Source organism: Diabrotica virgifera, chromosome 4 (assembly GCF_917563875.1).
Source record: "Diabrotica virgifera virgifera chromosome 4, PGI_DIABVI_V3a".
NCBI classification, from domain to species: domain Eukaryota; kingdom Metazoa; phylum Arthropoda; class Insecta; order Coleoptera; family Chrysomelidae; genus Diabrotica; species Diabrotica virgifera.
In genome coordinates this window covers 115,935,541-115,946,509 of record NC_065446.1, presented here as the reverse complement: position 1 = coordinate 115,946,509, position 10,969 = coordinate 115,935,541, and the positions used below count along the sequence as shown (strand labels likewise).

Sequence of the window (10,969 nt, the reverse complement as noted above, 5' to 3'; positions counted from 1 at the left end):
TTTCAAATGCCTCATATTTGTTGCCAAAACTTAAAATAAAATCGAAATTTCATGTTATAGGTTTTGAAGACTAAGCTGTAATAATAAAAAATTCCATATCCAAATAAACTTTATTGATATCATGAGAATCAAAATAGCAAAAAGGCAAAAATAGTATTTATTTAACAGTTTTATAGAAACTGACTACATTATCAGCAAAATACAAAAATTGAATACAAAAATTTAATACTCTTTACCTTTAAAACACATTTTGATTTTTGTAGATATGACACTCTGATCAAAAGATATCGAATTTTTACCGTCGAGTTGATACAAATTTTATTTAAAAAAAGAATGTGTGTGTGTACTTTGTACGCACGTAAGAAGTTATACTTCTATCATATGATTTCAACGAAATCAATATACTTTAAACATTTTATTTATATTTTATTTAAATATTAAACTAATTTTAATAGGTACTCACTACTTTCAAAATTTTTTTATTAAAACAATACCAAAAATTAAAAACAACACACGCAAACACATTGAAAAATGAAACAAAGAAATGATTTCTGAACATTAATTGCTGACAAAAATTTTAACTAAATACGTATTTTCTGAAAAAAAAATATAATAAATATACTTACAACCATAAAATGGATAAAAAAAATTAAAAAAATAAAAATTTGCATTGGGAATTGAGCCTGCCTCTATAAGGTTGTTAGATTTTGAACTTACCGCACGCAGAACTTAGGTAGCGAGACATTTGAATGATGTGGGAAGATATATCAACTAAACGTTTTAAACTATTTGACAGTTGCTTATTCTCTTAGTTAATTAAATAAGTTTGATTCTTGCGGGATTAAAATATTAAAATACAACAAAATATAGATTAAAAAAGCAATTTATTAGATAAGAAGATTGGTATAAATTGTATTAAGGGAAAATGAAAATGTAGTATGTCAAAGTGTGTAAATAATTTTATTTCCTTAGCTGAGCGCTTTCGACATAAACGTCATCATCGGAGCTAATGCTAAAATAAAAAAAAAAAAAAAAAAAGAGATCTTGTAAGAACAAGAAGTACAAAACTCTTTTTTACTTACGTCAAATACTAAAAAAGTACCGCTACATAGAGGTGTAAAAAAGTGCATCTTAGGAATGTACATTTGATTTTTAAATTTTGAATGCTAGCTTAGTCCTCCGTACAACAGCAAACAGCAAAAAAACAGAAAGAAACGGCCACATACACGTTGCACAAATAAAACATATAAATTTTTTCATGGTCCGGGTGTCGATATCACTCGTCCATCCTTGGCCTAGTAACAACAGCTGACTGACAAGGTCGGATATTCAAATCTGCTTTTATCTGTTCTGCGTTGACGTTGACAGCTGACGTTGAAACATGAATATTTTAAACATATTGAAAGGAAAATTGAAAATTTTTACAACGAAATTGATAAGGAAATGTACCTTAGATGTTTGTACTAATCAACTATTAAATTAATTGATGACATGCTTGATTTTGAGACTAATTGGCCCAACTTACATACACTGTGTTAAGTTCAAAAATTAAATTAAAAAACAAAAAAAAATTATTAAACAGAAAGTAATGAGAAAGATCAATTTTGATAGTTTAATAATTTTTTTTCTCATTACTTTCTGTTTAATAATTTTTTTTTGTTTTTTAATTTAATTTTTGAACTTAACACAGTGTATGTAAGTTGGGCCAATTAGTCTCAAAATCAAGCATGTCATCAATTAATTTAATAGTTGATTAGTACAAACATCTAAGGTACATTTCCTTATCAATTTCATTGTAAAAATTTTCAATTTTCCTTTCAATATGTTTAAAATATTCATGTTTCAACGTCAGCTGTCAACGTCAACGCAGAACAGATAAAAGCAGATTTGAATATCCGACCTTGTCAGTCAGCTGTTGTTACTAGGCCAAGGATGGACGGGTGATATCGACACCCGGACCATGAAAAAATTTATATGTTTTTTTTGTGCAACGTGTATGTGGCCGTTTCTTTCTGTTTTTTTTGCTGTTTGCTGTTGTACGGAGGACTAAGCTAGCATTCAAAATTTAAAAATCAAATGTACATTCCTAAGATGCACTTTTTTACACCTCTATGTAGCGGTACTTTTTTAGTATTTGACGTAAGTAAAAAAAGAGTTTTGTACTTCTTGTTCTTACAAGATCTCTTTTTTTATTTTAGCATTAGCTCCGATGATGACGTTTATGTCGAAAGCGCTCAGCTAAGGAAATAAAATTATTTACACACTTTGACATACTACATTTTCATTTTCCCTTATTCATTCAAGTGTGTACAAACTTATCAGTCTTTCAACTATATTTATAAATTGTATTGGTAATCAAATTATGTAAATCAAAGCATTACTACCTACATTTTTCAAATAGGTATGTAGGTCCTAATCTTTTATTACAATGCTGAAACGTTTAAAATTACGTACCTGTTGCTTTTAAAAACTATTTAAAAAGTCACTACAATTATAAACTTGCTTTTTGTGTCTGTCCTCACAACAATAAAAACTAATATACTACATACAATTTGTTTACCCATAACCATTGACGTATTAATAAAATAACCGACATATTGAACAATTGTTGACAGGTCATTGTAATTACCCAATCAGAGGACGTATAACGTTCAAGCTGTGCCGGGCACCAAGATTTTGATGATTTCGCGCACATATAAATTTACTCCCAACGCGCCTAAAGAAGTATAACTTCAAAAATTGTATCTCGCGCGTAATTGACATTCAAAATCGCCGGTCGCTTCAATCTTTGTTTCTGAGAGAACAGTTCATTCTACACAAAAATTTCAGCTACATTTTTTTTCTTTGAAACATTTTTTTCTACGGCGTACAGATTCTTGGTACTTAAATTGATATTTTCCCTGCCACCCCTAAGGGGGGGGGGTTAGGGGGAAAGCCATGGAGTAAGAGTGGCGAACTTTTTTGCATCTTTTTTGGAGTCCCAAAATTGACATTCTCAGCAAAATTGAGCATGCTCGTATGATTTTTACAGGTTCAGATTTTCATCTCTGACGAGTGGACTATAACGAGTTTTATCATGATCAACTTAAGTCAATAAATGCTTGAGCAGTAGTCTTTAAGAATTACCTATTATATCGAAGACAATTATTTAGGTAGAGAGTAGTGTTAGTGTGAAGTGATAACGTAAACAAACACCAAATTTTGATACTTTGGATTTTATAAATTTTCGGTGATAGTTCGCACACCAATTGTTAGCTTTACCGGATAATATTACCATTGTTATAGAGGTTAAATAAAATTACATTTGGTTTATTTGTTTTATTTACACTTATTTTCTTACCTCTCAGGCCAGAACTAATTAATATACAGTGTGGTCAAAGAAAACAGTCCACCTCGATATTTGGCAGTATTTATTAGATTTTAAAGAAATGATGAAACAGGTCGATTTTTGATATAAGGGGACACATTTTTACGGTACATACATCTGTCATTTGTCAACCCCCTCCCTTCCACTTCCCCACCACTTATTTTTAAATAGGGAATAGGGGTAGTGTGCTAGCTCATTTGAAAGGTTATTAAATTCTCTATTCAGTAATATTAACATTAACAAAATTATTTATACAGGGTGTAGAAGAAAAATTATTTTGAATTAAATTAATTGACACAAAAAGAAGAATGTATGTAATTTATTTAACTCAAAATACATTCTACTGCTGACAGAAAACAGAAAAAAATGTTTATTTGATAACTAAACATTGTTTGTTGCTTAAATTCAATATTCTATCTACCAAGAGGAAGATACCTGAGACAAAACTGATACCACTAGACACATGGCAAACCGGACTGGATATCATGAATTATGGTTCTAGGGAAAACTGGCATGTGGCAAAAGAAGTTATAAACCAGGACAAAATCAAATGGGCAATAAACTCATTCGAGCCATATAAATCACCGGGTCCGGACGGGATTTATCTAATACTTCTACAGAAGGGAAACGACCTTCTTTTCAAAAAATTGTGTAAGATACTGCAGGCTAGTTTAGGGCTGATTGGGGTACATACCAAAAGCATGGAGGCTGATAAGGGTGGCTTTTATACCCAAACCTGGCAAAATCGGACAGGAAAGGGCCAAGTCTCTGAGGCCATTAAGTCTGATGTCATTCGTACTGAAGACCTTAGAAAAACTGCTCGATAGGCATATCAGGGATGGTGTATTGGTTGAAAGTCCGATACATCGGGGACAATATGCATATCGAGCGGGAGTCTCCACAGAAACGGCACTGCACCATCTTGTACAGAGAGTGGAGTACGTTCTAGAAAACCAAGAGGTGATGTTGGGTGCATTTCTCGATATTGAGGGAGCATTTGACAACACCTCCTACGAAGCGATCACAAGGGCGATCCGTCTAAAAGGAATAGACGAAACAAGCTGTAGATGGATAGACTGCATGCTGAGAAGCCGTGTGATATATGCTACGTTGCTAGGGGATACAGTGTCAGCTCAGGTAGCCAGAGGCTGCCCACAGGGGGGAGTCTGATCTCCTCTATTGTGTAATCTGGTCATGGATGGCCTGATAGCTAGACTCGACAACGATAGGCATCACGTCCTGGGCTATGCGGATGACCTAGTCATCTTAGCCCACGGAAAATTTAATGGTACAGTCAGAGATCGAATGCAACAGGCTCTGACCGTAGTTACAGAATGGACTTCAAATGTAGGGCTTAACATCAGTCCTCTAAAGTCCAAAATCATGAAATTTACTAAAAGAAGGAATTCAGAGGAATTGGGTCCTCTAAGTCTAAATGGTGTACATTTAAATCTGGTGAGTGAAGTAAAGTATCTCGGGATAATATTAGACTCAAGACTTACTTGGAATCAGCAGATAGAAAGAATAACGAAGAGAGCGGTATCTACGTTAATGGTAGCCAGACGTACTCATGGAAAAATGTGGGGTTTGAGACCAGACATGGTATATTGGACTTATAACATGGTGGTAAAACCCACAATTACATATGCATCAGTGGTATGGTGGCCAAAAGTGCAGCAAAAAAGTGCCATCATCAAATTAAGCAAGGTGCAAAGACTTGCTTGTCTCGGGATCACGGGGGCTATGAGGGGCACACCTACGGCAGCTATGGAGGCACTACTGGATCTCCCTCCTTTACATATAACAATAAGAGGTGAGGCGAGAATGGGCTATTATAGACTGCGAGAAAACCTGAGCAACGTACCAGTTAAATCAGGACATAGTAAAATAACGAATGAAATTAATGATGCCGAATGGATGATGATTTCTGACCATATGACATCAAGATATATGCCTGAAGTACCTTTTCAAGTGGACATTTGCCCACGAGACGAATGGGACAGAGGAAACTCTCGACACAGACTGCAGGGTTGCACCTGGTATACGGACGGGTCTAAAACTGCAGACGGTTCGGGCGCAGGAATATTCTACAGTGGTGGAAATTTCAACTTTTCTATTCCACTGGGGGAATGTACCTCCGTATTTCAGGCAGAGATTTTTGCAATCTTGCAGTGTGCAAGAGAAAACAACCTGAGGGCATTCGAACTGCAGCGGGTTAACATATGCACAGATAGCCAGGCAGCCATTGGGGCTCTTATAAGCCCTAAGGTGAACTCTAGGCTGGTGTGGGAATGTCGACAAGAACTTGATAGACTGGCACAACATAACAGTGTTATACTGGTATCGGTTCCAGGTCATCGGGGCATATACGGCAATGAAAGAGCTGATGCACTTGCCAAGAGAGCATCAGCTACAAAATACCTGGGTCCAGAGCCGGCCGTGGGAGTGCCAAAAAGCACCGTCCGCGAACAAAAAAAAGCCTGGATCCGAAGCCAACACAACTCACACTGGGAGAGTGTACCCGGTCAAACACATGGCAAGATGTATATCGGACGGACATGTGCTAGTAGAGCTGAATTACTGCTGAAAACAAGCAGAGGAATCAGCTCAGAGTCATAACAGGTTTCCTCACTGGACATGCGCCAGTTAAGGGTCACTTACATACAATGGGGCTGTTTCATGGAGACTTGAGCTGCAGACTCTGTAACAGAGAACCTGAAACAGTCAACCATATCTTGCATGACTGTGAGGCATTGGATCGGAGGCGGCAAACACTTTTCGGAGACATCGAAATGACTCCAAATTTATATGGCACCCACCCACTAGACCTGTACAAGCTGGTACAGGGTTCCAGAATTCTGGAATGGGTTTCATAAACAATGGAAGATGTACAATAAGCCAAGTGGCTGCAGTACAACCGGTTCACAACAGACGGCTTCCAGGAAAAAAAAAGAGGAAGATGGGTGGCAGCTTGAACATTGAAATTAAGCGAAAAGCAATGTTTATTTATCAAAAAACATTTTTTCTGTTTTGAACATTCAACAGCAGTTGAATGTATTTCGAATTAAATAAATTACATACATTCTTCTTTTTGTGTGAAATAATTTATTTAAACAATTTTTTCTTGGACATCCTGTATAAATAATAAAGTTAATGTTTATATCACTGAATAGAGAATTCAATAACCTTTCAAGTGAGCTGGCACACGACTCCTATTCGCTATTTAAAAATAAGGGTTGGGGTAAGTGGAAGGGAGTTCTTGACAAATGACAGATGTATCTACCGTAAAAATGTGCCCCCCTTAGATCAAAAATCGACCTGTTTCTCATTTCTTTAAAATCTAATAATTGCTGCCAAATATTGAGGTGGACTGTTTTCTTTGGGCCACACTGTATGTATATTCCTGGTCAAAAAAATCGGGACGTTTGCATTTTGTATGTTTTTTTTATAAATTCTGTAGTTATGTGGTTTAAATAGGGGGGAAGTAAACAATAATTAAAATCGTTTATTTAAAATACCAAAAAAGTAGTATTAGACAAGGCGAAAACGGCGGGTTCGAAGGGAAAAATATTCCCATAAGATTTTTTTGCATAATCACATTCGTGAGACATCCCAGGATAAGGTTCAAGAAGTCGCCCAAGTGAAAAGTGGGCCAATTTTTTTTTAACAATTTTTTTTTAATCAAATTGCAAGAATCAATATTTTTGGCCCGAACAATTTTTTCTTTAATTTTTGGACCATTCTGGACCAAAAAGATCTCTTATAATTTTTCTCTAAAGTTGATCGTTTTCTACTTATAAGCAATTTAAAATTGAAAAAAACGAAAAATGGCGATTTTCAAGGCTTAATAACTCGGTTAAAAGTTATTATTATGAAAGTCAATATATGACTAAATCAAAGTTTGAAGCCCCCCTACAAGATCCTGAAGAAATTTTTGTCATTATTTTATTACTAAGCTGTTATTTTTAAGTAATAATAATAAGCGCCATGCACGTGTGCGGCAGTGGCGGCTCGTCAGAGGAGGCAAGGGAGGCTCAGCCTCCCTATAAATTTTTTACACACTCTACACTGTTTTATTTATCATGAATCTCGAAAATAACAAGCACTCTCACTATTATACAACGTGTAAAGTCCATATTATCACTAATTATCCATACGTACGGAGCATTAGCATTAGAACGCATGATCGCGTCTCAGTTTTATTACATATTATTGTAGGCAGGACCCTGGGTTATCCCGAGATGCATGAACGGAGCACGGAGCCGAGAAGCCCAGCAGTCTCCGTTGCTAATGCTCCGTGCAGCGCAGCAGGCCTTTAAGGAGACCCGGTCTCCTAACAGTGGCATCTACGGTGCCATCACACGCTGCCCGGAGATATACCAAGGGAGGCAGAATAGCTTCTCGGCTCCGTTGCGTGCGTCTCGGGACAACGAATTTTAGGGTCCTGACTAAAAATAATGAAAAATCTAAAAGTGCGAATTTTGTTATGAAATTTGGTATGTGGGGTTATAATAATATTTGGAACAACTTGCTCAAATAACTTTTTCCGATATATCTCTAACTCAAAGCAAAATATCGGTAATTTATGGTGTTTTTGAATTCGCAGTAGGCCGCGTTTAGTATTAAAAAATTCAGTTGAGTATCTTAAAAAATTTGAAGCTTCATTATGTATGGACTGCAAAACTTCAAATCTGTATTTATTTTGATATGCGAGGTATCTATTTACAAATAGATGGAATTGTTAACAGATAAACGACACAAACTTTGGTATTAAACTTTTACAATTAGACTAACTATTTTTAAAATGATATGATATCATGAAATTATGAATTAGGATGCTATTATGAAATGTAAATAAAAAATGGTCAAAAAATGGGGCCTTAAATTACATTTTTTGGCGCATTTTTTTGCTAGTGCAAATTTGTCTAGATATTTTACAGTTAGGTATAGCCTCCCCTATTGTAAAAATCACGAGCCGCCACTGATGTGCGGGGCTGTAAATGCTGAGTGCGAGAGAGAAGCTATTCCAGCAGTCCAATTGTGCATCTTACTCGCACTCACATTTACAGCAGCGTCAATACGATACAACCACTCATTGTTATTAATTAAAAATAACAGCTTAGTAGTAAATTAATGACACAGATTTCTTCAGGATCATGTAACGGCGACTTTAAACTTTGATTTAGTCACTTTCTGACTTTCAAAATAATAATTTTTGACAGAGTTATTAAGCCTTAAAAATGGCCATTTTCGCGTTTTTCAAATTTTAACTTGCTTATAACTCGAAAAAGATCAACTTTAGAGAAAAATTATAGGAGACCTTTTTTGTCCAGAATGGTCCAATAAACCTAAAAAAAATTAGTCCGGGCCAAAATATTGATTTTTGCTATTTGATTAAAAAAAAATTGTTAAAAAAAAATTGGCCCACTTTTCTCGTGGGCGACTTCTTGAACCTTATTCTGGGATGACTCACGAATGTGATTATGCAAAAATATCTCATGGGAATATTTTTCCCAAAGAACCCGCCGTTTCCGCCTTGTCTATATGTAATGGGGAAAATAAGTACCTAACCCAAAAAAGTAATAAGTAATGCAAAAAATTAACATTGTTCGAATAATTAAACAAAAGAAAGAATACAATTTTATTTGCCCACAGTTCTTCAGGTTTACTATCAGGTACTGTGGTGTCCACATCTAAGAATATTAAACAATTTAGACGGCATGAAAACCTTTATTCATTATACTAAATGAACATATGCTAATATCTGAATTACATATTGTAGGTTATCTGTAAAGTTGGTCATAGATAGATTTGTAGAGGTGGGAAGTAACATAACTGTTACAGGTAGCATACATTACATCCCTCCACACCAAGATCCGAATATAAAAACCACATTGTCATAGTCTTAATTATAAATCTAAACGATCAGGCGGTCTGATGGTTCTTCTCAATCTTTCCTTAATATTAGGTGACTGCAACCCAACGGTTGATTGTGATGCACTGTCTTTAATTGACGAAGGAACCGCACTGATATCTTCACTCGAAAATTCGGTTTCAACACTACCGGACACTCCTTGGGTCTCACTGGTATTTTTTAAGGTTACCAAAGCTTCAGTTTCGCTTAAAGGTAATGGCAAACTTACAGAAGTACTTGGAACTGAACTTAGTGGATCACACGTATCTCTATCCTTGTCATCAGAAATTTTAGATATTTCTTCATCGTAAAAATGACCACATTTAACAATTTGGTCCAAATTTCTTTTCCATTTAAGACTTGGATTATCTAAAGGCTGACATAGAAATGTTTGATGTCCTAATTTTCTAACTATTATACTCTTTGCCCATTTAGGCTTTTGTGCATTTACCCTGTAATCCCTAACATAAACATCTTCTCCTTCTATAAATTCTACCACCCTATTACCTTTATGGTATTTTATCTGTTGTTCTCTAGCTCTCAATGTCTTATCGTTAAATGTCAAAAAGTCAAATCTGGTTTTAATTTTACGCCCAAACATGAGATAGGCAGGAGTTTGAAATGTCACTGAATGAGGGGTAGTTCTGTAAGAAAATAAATATTTTGAAATCAACTCAGATATACTCTTGCTCTGGGAGCCTGTTAACATTTTGTTTATTGCATATTTTAGGGTTTTAACTGAGTTTTCGGCCGCTCCGTTTGTCGCTGGATGATAAGGAGCTGAAGTTTTATGAATAATGCCATTATTTTTACAAAATCGCTGAAACTCCTCTGAATTAAACTGTGGACCATTATCTGAAATAATTTGATTTGGCAACCCAAATCGGGCAAAACAATCTCGAAGTTTACTGATGGTATGTTCTGAGTCAGTCTTTGACATCTCATATACCTCGGGCCACTTCGAGTATGCATCTGTAATAACAAGATAATTCTTCCCATGATACGGTCCTAAAAAATCAATGTGAATTCTATCAAACACATGAGCTCCTTCTTGGAATTTAATTAAAGGTGCCTTCCGTGGAGTTGTAGTATTCTTTAAACATGCTTCACAAGATTTTACAAACAATTCAATATCTCCATCTAAGCCAGGCCACCAAAAATATTGCCTTGCTACTGTCTTCATTCGAACTATTCCGCTATGAGTACTATGCAATTCCTGTAAGATTTGTTTATGAAACTTGGAAGGTACCACTACCCTATACCCCCACATAATTAAATTATTATCAATGGTAAGCTCATTAGCCCTGTTAGCATATGCTTTCAATTCATCTGGAACTGTTTTTGGCCAGCCATCTCTTACATACTTAAAAACTTTGCTCAAACAGATGTCTGACCGTATTCCTTTAATTATTTCTACAGCGGTAACTGGTAATTTATCCTCTACCAGAAAATTAAAATAATCAAACTCAACATCACTTTGTACCTCCTTAGGTATGGAAAGAGGCAAGCGTGAAAGTCCATCAGCTGTTTTATTCTCTACTCCCTTAATATGTTTAAAGGTGTAATGAAATCCACTTAAAAATAGTGCCCACCTCTGCAGTCTCCCTGCTGCCATTTGCGGAATGCCCTTTGTCTCTCCGAATATGGCCATCAGTGGTTTGTGATCAGAACATAAAAAGAAATGCTTC

The 10,969-nt window shown here is 35.6% G+C and overlaps 2 long non-coding RNA genes across 2 annotated transcripts; one reads left to right on the top strand and one right to left on the bottom strand.

The window, feature by feature from the left end:
- Positions 1-941: 941 nt before the first annotated feature.
- LOC126883115 (uncharacterized) lies at positions 942-1,261 on the bottom strand. The gene is made up of 2 exons (XR_007697506.1): positions 1,083-1,261; positions 942-1,012 (listed from the first exon to the last, which is right to left on the bottom strand). It is a non-coding gene; the product is annotated as an uncharacterized LOC126883115 (long non-coding RNA).
- A 403-nt stretch (positions 1,262-1,664) lies between these two features.
- Positions 1,665-3,312, top strand: LOC126883116 (uncharacterized). Its single transcript, XR_007697507.1, has 2 exons — positions 1,665-2,139; positions 2,199-3,312. It is a non-coding gene; the product is annotated as an uncharacterized LOC126883116 (long non-coding RNA).
- Positions 3,313-10,969: the final 7,657 nt, after the last annotated feature.